Source organism: Acomys minous (genome assembly GCF_964271855.1).
Source record: "Acomys minous genome assembly, chromosome: 4".
Taxonomy (NCBI): domain Eukaryota; kingdom Metazoa; phylum Chordata; class Mammalia; order Rodentia; family Muridae; genus Acomys; species Acomys minous.
The window spans coordinates 32,718,428-32,729,307 of NC_140486.1; positions in this window are offsets into that span (position 1 = coordinate 32,718,428).

Consider the following 10,880-nt stretch of genomic DNA (forward strand, 5'->3'; position numbering starts at 1 on the left):
GTGGTGATGGTGGTGATGGTGGTGGTGGTGGTGGTGATGGTGATGGTGGTGGTGGTGATGGTGATGGTGGTGGTGGTGGTGGTGGTGGTGGAGGATCTGTCAGTCTGTAGCCTGCCTGTGTTTTGGTCTGACCATGAAGCCCAGGTTTAGCATTACTTATCACCCTCCTACTGTAGACTTTTGGGTTCTGGGATGATAGGTGTGAACTACCAAACTTCATCTGAACAGGTGAAGTGGCAGCCTCCATCCAGGTTCCTTCAATAACTACTATTTTACAGTCCCCTCACCAATGTGCAAGTATTTCCTTTCTTCTACATCTTCTACACCTACACTGTCTTTTGACCGTTTGATAATTCTCTCTAGGCTCTGACTGCATTTCCCTTACAAATGTATAGTTTGAGTATATTTTTAGTTATCTCCTGGTCATTCAGATGTCTTCTTTTTTTGAAAGCAAACTTCTTTAACATATACTTACTTTAATTTGGATTTTATTGCATAGTCTTTTGTGGCTAATAAAAACAGTCATCACTGACTCCAACATCAAGATATTTCCCCCTATTCTTTCTCTTAGAACTCTCTTATTTTTATACCTTTAAGTCTGTGGTTGGTACTTCTGTAAGCAGATACCCAGTGTACTCAGCATCTTTCACCTAAGAGCATGTTCATGCCCTCATCACTGTGTTCGTGGCACTTTTGCTTGGACGTCTGCAGGTGTGGGTGCTTTCTGCATTTTCTCCATCCCAATGCTCTCTATGACATTGGCTTCTACTACCATCCCTCTTTGCATGAGATCTGGAAGTGTGATGCTCACATTTTATTTGCCTTGCTCAGGATGGCTTTGACTAATCAGGGTCTCATATGGTTCCACGCATACTTTTAAGTTATTTGTTCTATGTCTGTGAAAACTGCCATTGAGAATTTTGACAGCAACTGACTTCAATTTTACATAGTGTATTGACTCCATATATCCATGAATATGAGATATCCATGAATATGAGATATGTTTCTGCTTATATCTTAGTTTCTTTCATCAGTTTACATGTGACTCTTTTATCATTTGATGAAGTTATATAGTTGGATATTTATTTTTATCCCCCATATTTTATTTCAATTTGTTGTTGTTGTTGTCTTTCTACATAGGCCAGGCTGGCCTCAAACTTGTAACCCTCTCACCTCTTTCTCCAGAGTGCTGCTGGAGAAAGTGCTAATTGAAATGGGGCTGTTTTCTAGTCCCCCTTTTCTCATAGCTCATTATTAGTGTACATAAGTGCAACTGATTGTTCTGTGTTGGCCATGTTTACTGCAATTTTCCTAAATTTGTGTATTAAACTTTTGGAGGGTGTGGAGTCTTTAGGGCTTTCTACACACAGGATTATGTCCTCTGTAGAGAGAGAGAGATAACTTTACTTTTTCCTTTTCAATTTGGATGTTTTGATTTCTTTTTTCTTGGCTAAGTGAGAGTCTTCGTGGTTTCTTACAAATAATATACCCTACCCCCCACTAATGTACCAAGGTTGGTCATTTGGGAAAGGAGCTATTTACTTATATTTCTGTAAGAGGAAACGGGACCGGATCCACCTTTGCATATGACCATTGCTATCAAAGTCTTTGAATTCCTGCAGAGCAGAAGAAACCTTGCTTGGTTGATAATTACTCTGTCTACTTTACAAGCATGTAAATAGTGCTGTTAATTTTAGCAGAACTTTGGAAGAAACAAACCGCAAGAGCATCTGCATTTTCCCCTATGGGTCCCCTCCTAGCACTTACATACTCCTTTCTGATCTTTCTTACAAGGATGTTTCCAAAGAGATAAGTGCTAGAAATCGATGCACATGATCTTAATTACCAAATACAATTTGTTTTATTGTAGGCCATTCATTTTCCAATGGCCATGAGACAAACACTATGTCCTGGCACTAAAGATAAACCTGCTTTACCGGGATGCAGAAAGGCTTGTTTGATAATTCTCATTCTGACTTTTCTGTCAAATACAGCCTGAACTCTTAGGAGACCGCTGCACCCCCACAGGTGCTACATTTTTAGGGATGGAGCATCTGCAGTACATCTTCTTCCTCCTGAGTTGTCTTTAGGAGACTCCCCAGCACTTAGATGACCAATCTTGTGAATATACTTTCAAAATTGTGAGACAAGATGTATTCCTGGTAGAATTATAACAATTAAAGGTGTCTAAATGATATGGCTGTTGTTTAGTGTCTGATACCATGGGGTGGGGTATCTTGAGCACATATAGATATCTAGAAACTTGGTAAGTCCAGAACATCATCAGCGCAAGGGACAATTGAGCAGCCTAGAAACCTACATATCAATCCAATAACAGAGTCACGAGAGAAGGATATTGGGGGACCAGGGCCTCTCTTTTCATCTGGGGGAGGTGTGAAGAGAGCTTTTGTATCATTCACACACCAGAGTCTCTTAATTCCATATATTAAGTGTGTATAGGACATGTTGCTCTTAGCCACTATCTGTTAGCTAACTTCTATCCTGGTCATCTCAAACTCCTTCTACCAACTGAACAACCTCAACTGCTTTTTTCCATACAGCAGGGGTAAGGGCAGTGAGGCTGGTGAGAGCAGGGCCCCACAGGACTGGAGCCTGTAGTGAATCCGCTTTACTGCCCTGAAGCAGTACTTTACTGTCAGCTGAAATTACTTTTCCTCTGTGGGAAGAAAGGTGAGAGAGTGGAAAACTTGTCTTTGCTACCAGCTCACTTTGGCTTACATGAGCCTGACTTTTGGGACTGTCATGGAAAGGGTGTGTGTATGTGCATAAGTTTACTGACCCCAGTGATGCAGAGTGTCACTGTGCTTACCCATGCTCAGCTCTAAGGCGGCCTGCACTGGAAACCACTGCACACCATCTTGTTCCCTATAACTAACCCGTTTGCTTTGCCTAGCTTCTTGGAGAATGGATTAAGACAACACATGTCCTGTAAGGAAAATATAGTGTTTTGACAAGATGGGTCAGTGGGTACACATGTTTGCCACCAAGCCTGAAGACTTGAGTTCTATACCTGGATCCCATATGATAGAGAGAGAACTGACTGACAAGCTGCCCTTTAACATTAATATGTGTGCCAGGGCATATGCACCCTTCCTCCCTACCCCCTCCCCGCCCCGTGTATACATGCATATAAGGTACAAACAAATAAACAAATGTAATTTTTAAAAAATCAAAAGAAAACCCAGTTTTAATATTAATTATATGTAACTAGAGCCATGAAAATTAGAATCTTTTCTTTCTTTCTTTTTTCTTTTTTTTAAAAAAAGATTAGTTTATTTTCATTTTCTGTGTATGGGTACTTTGCCTGCATGCATGTGCTGTCAGTAACCTTAACCTTTGAGCTATCTTTCTAAGCCCTAGGTCTGTTTCTATTTTGTACATTTCACTTAATTCCTGAGTCCCAGACAGTAACACAGCAAAGGTGTCTAGAAATGATTCGATTTAATCACCTTGTTTTACAGACAAGCAGGCCAGTTTTGATAAGCACGTCGTCTACAGGCGCCACTTCCCGAGCAGCTCAAGTCTGTGAAGTGTGGCAGATTATTTAAGATTACTGTGCCGACATCTTCTTCAATGAAATGGGCATAAAAGATTATCTGCTGCCTAGCCTTGTGTGACGGATGGTGAAGCTCAGCAGTGGGACATTCAGCGTTTGCTATTACTATTTTCTAAGTATTTGGACAAAGTTAACCAAAACTACAAAGTGAGCTGCATATTGGCCATTGTAGAAGATATCTGTACATGACCCAGAGGTTGCTCTTATGTACATGGTAAGCCTCGGGCTTCTTTTACATCCCTCTACAGCTACGAAGAGTAAAGAATGTGACTTGCGGCCCAAACCTGACTACCCATCTTTACTGGTCTCTTCTAGCCTATTGGACCCTAGAGTATAGAAAGACCAGCCCTTGGTCACTTCTGCCTCTATGTCCCAGTCGCTGTCTGCTTTTGTGTGGTTTATTCATGCCCTGCGTCTTGACCTGCATGGTCTCAACTGCTCTCTGTTTGGGAAGCTGTCTGTCTCTCTGGCTATGGATGGCACTGGCCTCCTGGCTCACGGTGCGGTGCTCTGAGCACACCTTGGTTCCAGCAGTCACCACAGGGTAATAAGAGCCTGTGAAATCTTCCCTGCTTACAACAGGTTAAAGATCACATCCCGTAAGCCCAAAAACACTGCTTCCCAGTGGTGATTAAAGATCGTGAAGTTGGCAGGGGTCGGGGTGGGGTCAAAGAAAGCAGATTTTTTTTTTTCTAGTGGAGTTGCTAGGGCTATGACAGGGAATTTTGGTATAATGACTCCGTGAAAGGCTAAAGAAGTTGAAGAGGGAGCTGGTCTCAAACGCACCTCAACTCATCCAATAGGAATCCTCTCTCAGCAGCTCTCCACCCCAAACACGCCCCCTCCCCCCCATCAGAACGCATGTTCTTTTTTCTTCTTTCATTTATCACTCTTATTTCTGGCACTTGAAATTTTTGTATTTCTTGTCTGGAGCGTTGGTTTGATAAACAGCCAACTGTAATATATGCTTAAACTCGGGCATATTGATTTGCACAGCTGAAGACAACAAAGGCAACTGATCATGACGTGGGCCTTTTATCTTCTGTTTCCCCGGGGTTTGATATGAAGTCTTAACACTGGAAAGGTGAGGCAGAAGCCAGAGTCAGGAGACACGACTGTGGGAGGGGACTTGGACAGATGCAGCCGTGTGTCCTAGGAGCCGCTAAATTTGGAATGGTGGCTATCAAAAACTCTATCAGTGATGACTGCAAAAACATCTGTAAAAAAAATTCCCATTTTAGGCTTAATATTCAGGAGCCCAGTCTCCCAGACTGCTGAGCTCTGGTCTTTGGCTCTTGAGATGTTAATTAAACTCTCCTAGTATGCTCCCATGAGACTAAAGTGAGCTGATATATGAAAGTGCTTAAGCTACTCGGCCTCAGTGAATTACTAATATCAGCATGATTATTATTTTCCTATGCCACGGCTGGCCATACCCCTCTAGCTAGGATCTGTTCTAGCTTACGCTTAGTACGTATTTGCTTCGTGTCTAGGTGCAGGAAATAGAAGTAAAACCCAGTTGTTGATCATGAAGACAGGGAGCTTTGGGGACGAAAGGTGTTGGCTTTGGTGACTTACTTGGAAGTCTGTCTCTGAGACCTGGAAAGCCACTGAAGAGCGAGTTAGGTCCGCACAAGGGAAGGCGAGGCGCAGGCCTCTTCAGGGTTATCACCTGGTTGCCAGCGAACAGGCAGGTTATGCCATTCACCTGGAGCTTTGCAGAGGGCGGGTTTAGAAAGCAGGATTAGGCACTTCTTTAGCCATTCCGTTAGCCGGGCACAGGCCAGCAGAGAGCTTGCTTAAGAACACACTGTAAGGGATGGATTGGTCAAATGGAATTTGTTCTTTTAAAAGTCCCATTAAAAGAATAAAAGCAAGCGCAGATATTTTCTTCCTTTAAGGGAATGCCTAATTGGGAGGGTCTCCGTATTCCTGACTACTGAGGAGAATATTTGCATCGCCACACAGAATGCTTTTATTCTTCATTTGCAAGCCCAGCTGACACTTTCCGATGCAAATCAATGTATTTATACTTGCAAAAGGTGCCCACCTGCATGCTGAGGCAGAAGCTAAGAGCTCTAATCTGTATTTCTCTCCTCCCCCGCCTCTCGTCTTCCAGCAGCTCTCCTAAGGCGGCTCACATTTCAAATGAACTGAGCTCTGTCTCCTCTTGGCCCGCTCCCCTCTCCCCTGGCTTCCAGGGTTCCCGCCAATCCCTACCACTCATTTGTTCCTTATGCGTCTGATGCTTTCCCGAAGCTCAACTTTGACTTTATCTCCCCAACTTGTACAAATGTGCAAATGGGTCTTTCTTGCTACTCAAACAAAAGTCTGTGACTCGTATGTCAGCCGCGGACTATTCCTACCACGCATCGAAGCAATTCTTCTTCTTCATCCCCAAGCCCGGTGCACGTAACATCAGTTAAAAGAAAAAGATTGATTTTTACTTTTAATTATGGGTCTTGTGTTGGGGATGGTATGTGCATGTGAGAACAGGCGCCCAAGAAGAGGCCAGGGTAGACCACTGAGTCCCCTGGATTGGGGGATCACGGTTGTAAGCCACGCAATACAGGCGCTGAGAGCTGAACGCGGGTCCTCTGCAGCCGCAATGCAAGCTCTTTACCACTCCGCCACCTCTCCAGGCCCAGCTTCCGTGTGTTTTGTTTGGCTTTGAGACAGGGTCTCCCTGTGTAGCCCTGGTTGTCCTGGAACTTGCTTTGTAAGCCAGGCTGGTCTCAAGCTTACAGAGATCCACTTGCCTTTGCCTTCTGAGTGCTGGGATTAAAGACATGCACCACCCAGCTCCAGTGTCCTTATTTTGAAACGGCTTTTCCATCTCTTCTTTTGCCTTTTGAAGTTCTGCCTGCTACTGAAACATATATCAAGTAAGATTTTCCCTTGTCTCTACATATGCATCGTGTGTCATCATGGACTTTTTATTTTTCACACATCTATGTACCTGCATTTTCTGTGTATAAGTTGTTGAGGATTTGCATATGCTGCATCTGTGTGTGTTTCCTAAACTGGACACATTGAATATGCAATGATAAAAATATGCTTTATAAGTTAAATTCAGTAATTGGTAAAGATATTATTTTTCTTCCTTTAAAAAAAAAAGTAGCTTAGCTGGGCGTGGTGGTACTCAGGACAGAGGTAGCAGGATGTAAGTAAATTCAAAGCCAGCCTGGTCTACATAGTGAGTTCCAGGACAGCCAACACTACATAGAGAGACCCTGTTTCAAAAAAAAAGCCACAAAAAACAAAAACAAAACAACCAAACAAAATGACAAAAAATAAAACAAACAAACAAAAACAAAAATAGCAAGAAAAAGTGTTTAAGTGTTTGGAGCATCTATTCTTAGGTGAGAGTCTGTGAAATGGATAGATGCAGTACATTTCAATATCTCTGAACTGAGCTGGGTAATTCTGCAATGTGAGCATGCATGTGCTTGCAAATGGGCACCACCTGCTTTGGCACGCATGGTGTAATTAACCAAGTCTAAGGTGAAATACATGGCTTTAATTATGGGATGCTTTAAGAAAAGGGAATAGGGCCAAGGTAGTAACAGTTACCCAAGTAACACATGGGCCCCGAATGGTGGTGACTTCAAACAATGAAATATCAGTAACTCATGCAGTTTCTGTGTCTCTCAAGTCTAGGAGAGGTTTCACCAAGTGATGATGGCTGTGGCCACGATGTCAGCTGTGGATGACGTCATCTGAGGACCAGGGAGCCTGGAAGGTCCAGTTCTAGTGACTCATTCATATGGTTGGTTGTGAGCAGCTGCCCTTGATTCGCTCCATATGGCCCCATCTATGAGACTCTGTGTCTACTGGGATGAGAGCTTGGGGCAGTGAATGACATCAACATTTCTGAGTTGCCCTAGGACTACACGGATGGTTATTTCCACAATGCCCAACCTGTGGCACAGCACAGAGAAGAATGACAGGGAGCCATGCCAAAAGCCACCTGGCACACCTTAGAGACTACTGTGTGCTTTTGGACACCAATAGAAGGAGACATCAGTTGTCTTCTGTTTCATGTCATGGAGTTTGGCATGAGCTAAGGGCCAGGGTTCAGAAACGGATTTCCAGGCCTGGTCTGCTGGGAACACCCTTGACCTCCTCCTCCCAAAAAAAAAAAATCAAAGATGCATAATTAGGGGATGCTTCAGGCAGGCATTTCAGTCACCTTGGGGATAGGCCACAGCCTCATACACATTTCACAGCCCTCAAGAGCCCTTGGACAAGATAAATCTGTGTGCCACCAGAATGTTCCTGTTACTTCTGACTGATTTCCTTCCCTCCTTCCTTCTTTCCTTCCCTCCCTCCCTCCTTCCTTCCTTCCTTCCCTTCTTTCTTCCTTCCTCCCCTCCCTCCCTTCTTCCCTCCTTCCTTTCTTCCTTCCCTCCATCCTTCCTTCCTTCCTTCCTTCCTTCCTTCCTTTCTTTCTTTTTGGGAGGGGCATTTCCTCAAAATGGAAGGTACTTCTCTCTCCCTTAGGAACAAATTCTTTTAATAAGTCTCTGGGTTGGTTTGGTTATTTACTTGGCCCTCTCCGCTGGATCATTATACACATTGCATTTTGGTGACACGCTCATTTCAAAGGATTCATGTTTCTAATCATAAAAAGATAAAGTTTTTTTTCTTTTCTAACATCTGGAGTCTGATGAATAATTACTATAATCAAACAAGAGGCCATTGTATATTTGGGGGATTTTTTTTAAAGCTTCAGATGCCTCTCTGTGTGCAAGCTTCACGGTGTGCAGTCTTTTGTTCTAAAGCTGCTACAGTGAAGTGTTCATTGACTACTCAGGCACCATACTCACTGGCATTAAAAGAAACATGGCCAAAGTGCTATCCCGCCTCTCTGAAACCTTTAATAAATAAACCGGCAACTCTATTCTCTGTTCTGAAGCAAGTTCCTCCAGCACCTTCTAGCACAAAGGAGCAGAGAGCTGGCTGGCCCTCCCCACTATCAATTACTGATTTAGAATTTCTATATCATTACTGATTTAGGAATGTCATATCAAAAGCAATGATGCCACAGGAGTAGCTGGTAAGAAAAGGAGCAAGACACTGTAGCGAACACAACACGACATAGGAAATCAAAACAGCCTACAGTCAAATTTGCAGTGAAAGGGTGGTGCCTTGTATTTAGACAGACTTAGGGACCGGATCACGGGTGGTCCCTCCCAAGTCACCTCCCCTTTGCTTCTCTGGAGTTTGGAATACATTTCCCTTTTTTGAAGACTTTTGGTGCTTTGCTCTATACAAGCTGACCCTGCCACTGGGTCTTCTCGCTAACCCAAATGCTCATGTGGATTGTGGCCAGCTTTGTAAGAGAAACCCTGGAAGTGAATCCAACAGCACATGCCCTGAGGAAATGCTGGAAACATTGCAAGCACTTCTGTCCTCCTGAGTTCATTTGCCCATCTTCATGGGCACTTATTTTCTGATAAGTGAAAATGACAAAGAATTCTTGTTGGGTACCTTACCTTGTGCCCACTGAACAGCTCTTGTCTCAGTTACTTTTCTATTGCTGTAATAAAACACCATGACCAAGGCAACTTATAAAAGCACATTGGGCTGGGCTTATGGTTTCAGAGGGTAGAGACAGTGATGACATCGTAACGGCATGGTGGCAGGAACAGCTAGGAGCTCACATCGTAGGAGACGTGGCCTGCTCTCCTGAGGGCTATAGCTAGCAAGGGGTAGGGCTGGCTCTGCACAGCCCTCAGACATCAGCATGACCCAGGCAGTGGACTAGACCAGGAACATCTGCCTGGCGTTCGGTGATATCAGACTCCCTCTGCTGCAAGGCCACAGACTCAGACATGGCCGTTGGTGGCAGCACAGGCCAGAACTTCACCATGACCTTAGGTGGCATTGCCAGCTATTCCTATCAGGCTGTTCCTCTCTCCACTCGCTCACCTTAGTGGCACCCAGGGCTTCTAGATGTCTAGGGTTGTCTCTTCGTGGGAGTGTTACACCTACCCAGGCCATGTAGCACCAGGCTGGGGGGTGGGAGGTCTCAGGCTTGCTTTGCTGTCTAGGCATGTTTTTTTACATAAGTATGTGTTTTTAAAGAAAATTCTTTACATGGTTTGCCAGTAGCTAAAAAATTATTCTATAGAGTAGAGTTTTGAACTTATTACAAGAAAACTAATGGTAGAACCATTTGTTTTATGTACATATTCTCTCTATGATATGTAGAAGAATTTAGGGCATATTTGTAAGCAATATGTATAATAAATACATATTATAATTATAACATAAATTATAATGTTTATATTATATATTAATTATATAACTTATTTATTATTATACTTATAATTATAAATGTGTTGTTTTTATAACATAAACATTATAAACATATATTATAACTATAGTTATATTCATGAGTGAAAACTAAAAAGTCTCCATGTCTTTTTGTTCACTCCTCAAAGGTTTTTATGGAAGTCACAGGACACTCGGTGTTTGACAGATGAAATGAAATGTTGGCTTTAGTATTTTCTAAGTTTTTTCCCATAATATTGTCCAAATGAAGTTGGTTAGTATGTATACTCACCCGAGTCAGAAGAAACATACTTAGAAAATAAACATTCTGGTAGCTATTGAAAAGCAGTATGTACTTCTAAAGCAGCAAGAATATATTTTCCTGTTTAACATATACATTTTAAACTGTGTAAGCATGAAGTAAGTATAGTGGGAGCTAAAGCTATGATTTATGTGTTACTCGAAAGGAAGAATGGAAGGGAAAGTGATCTTTCACCGAGGCCCTGGCGTTACTTGCCACAATCCCACAGGAGTGGATTCACTCGTTCCTATGATACAAGAGATAATCATCTTCTCATAAAAGTCACTATGAGCCTAAAAGGATCAGGGTCAATAGAAGACCAGCTCTGATTCACAGATCTCAACCAACGAACCGTTTGCTCCAGTGAGTGAGCTTAACAGCATGAGGCTCAAGATGGACATCACGACACGTGCGGCTGAGTGCTTGATCATATCACAGCCACCTTTTGTTGACATGATTTTCCATGACAGCTTCTATTTCCAGTTCAATGCAAAATGGTGAGCAAAGAGAAAGTATCCTTCCCTTTTCTGGGAAGATATAGAACTTAACAACCCTGTTTTTCTGGGTTAATTCAATAACGCTGGCTGCAAGATGACAAGAGCCAATCCTGCTGGATATGAGGACTAAATTCTCCACTTAAACCCCAATCACACACTTACTCTAGATCCCAACAATCTGCAGTGATTCCCTTTTATAATGGGCCCCAAGTGTCACAAACAATCT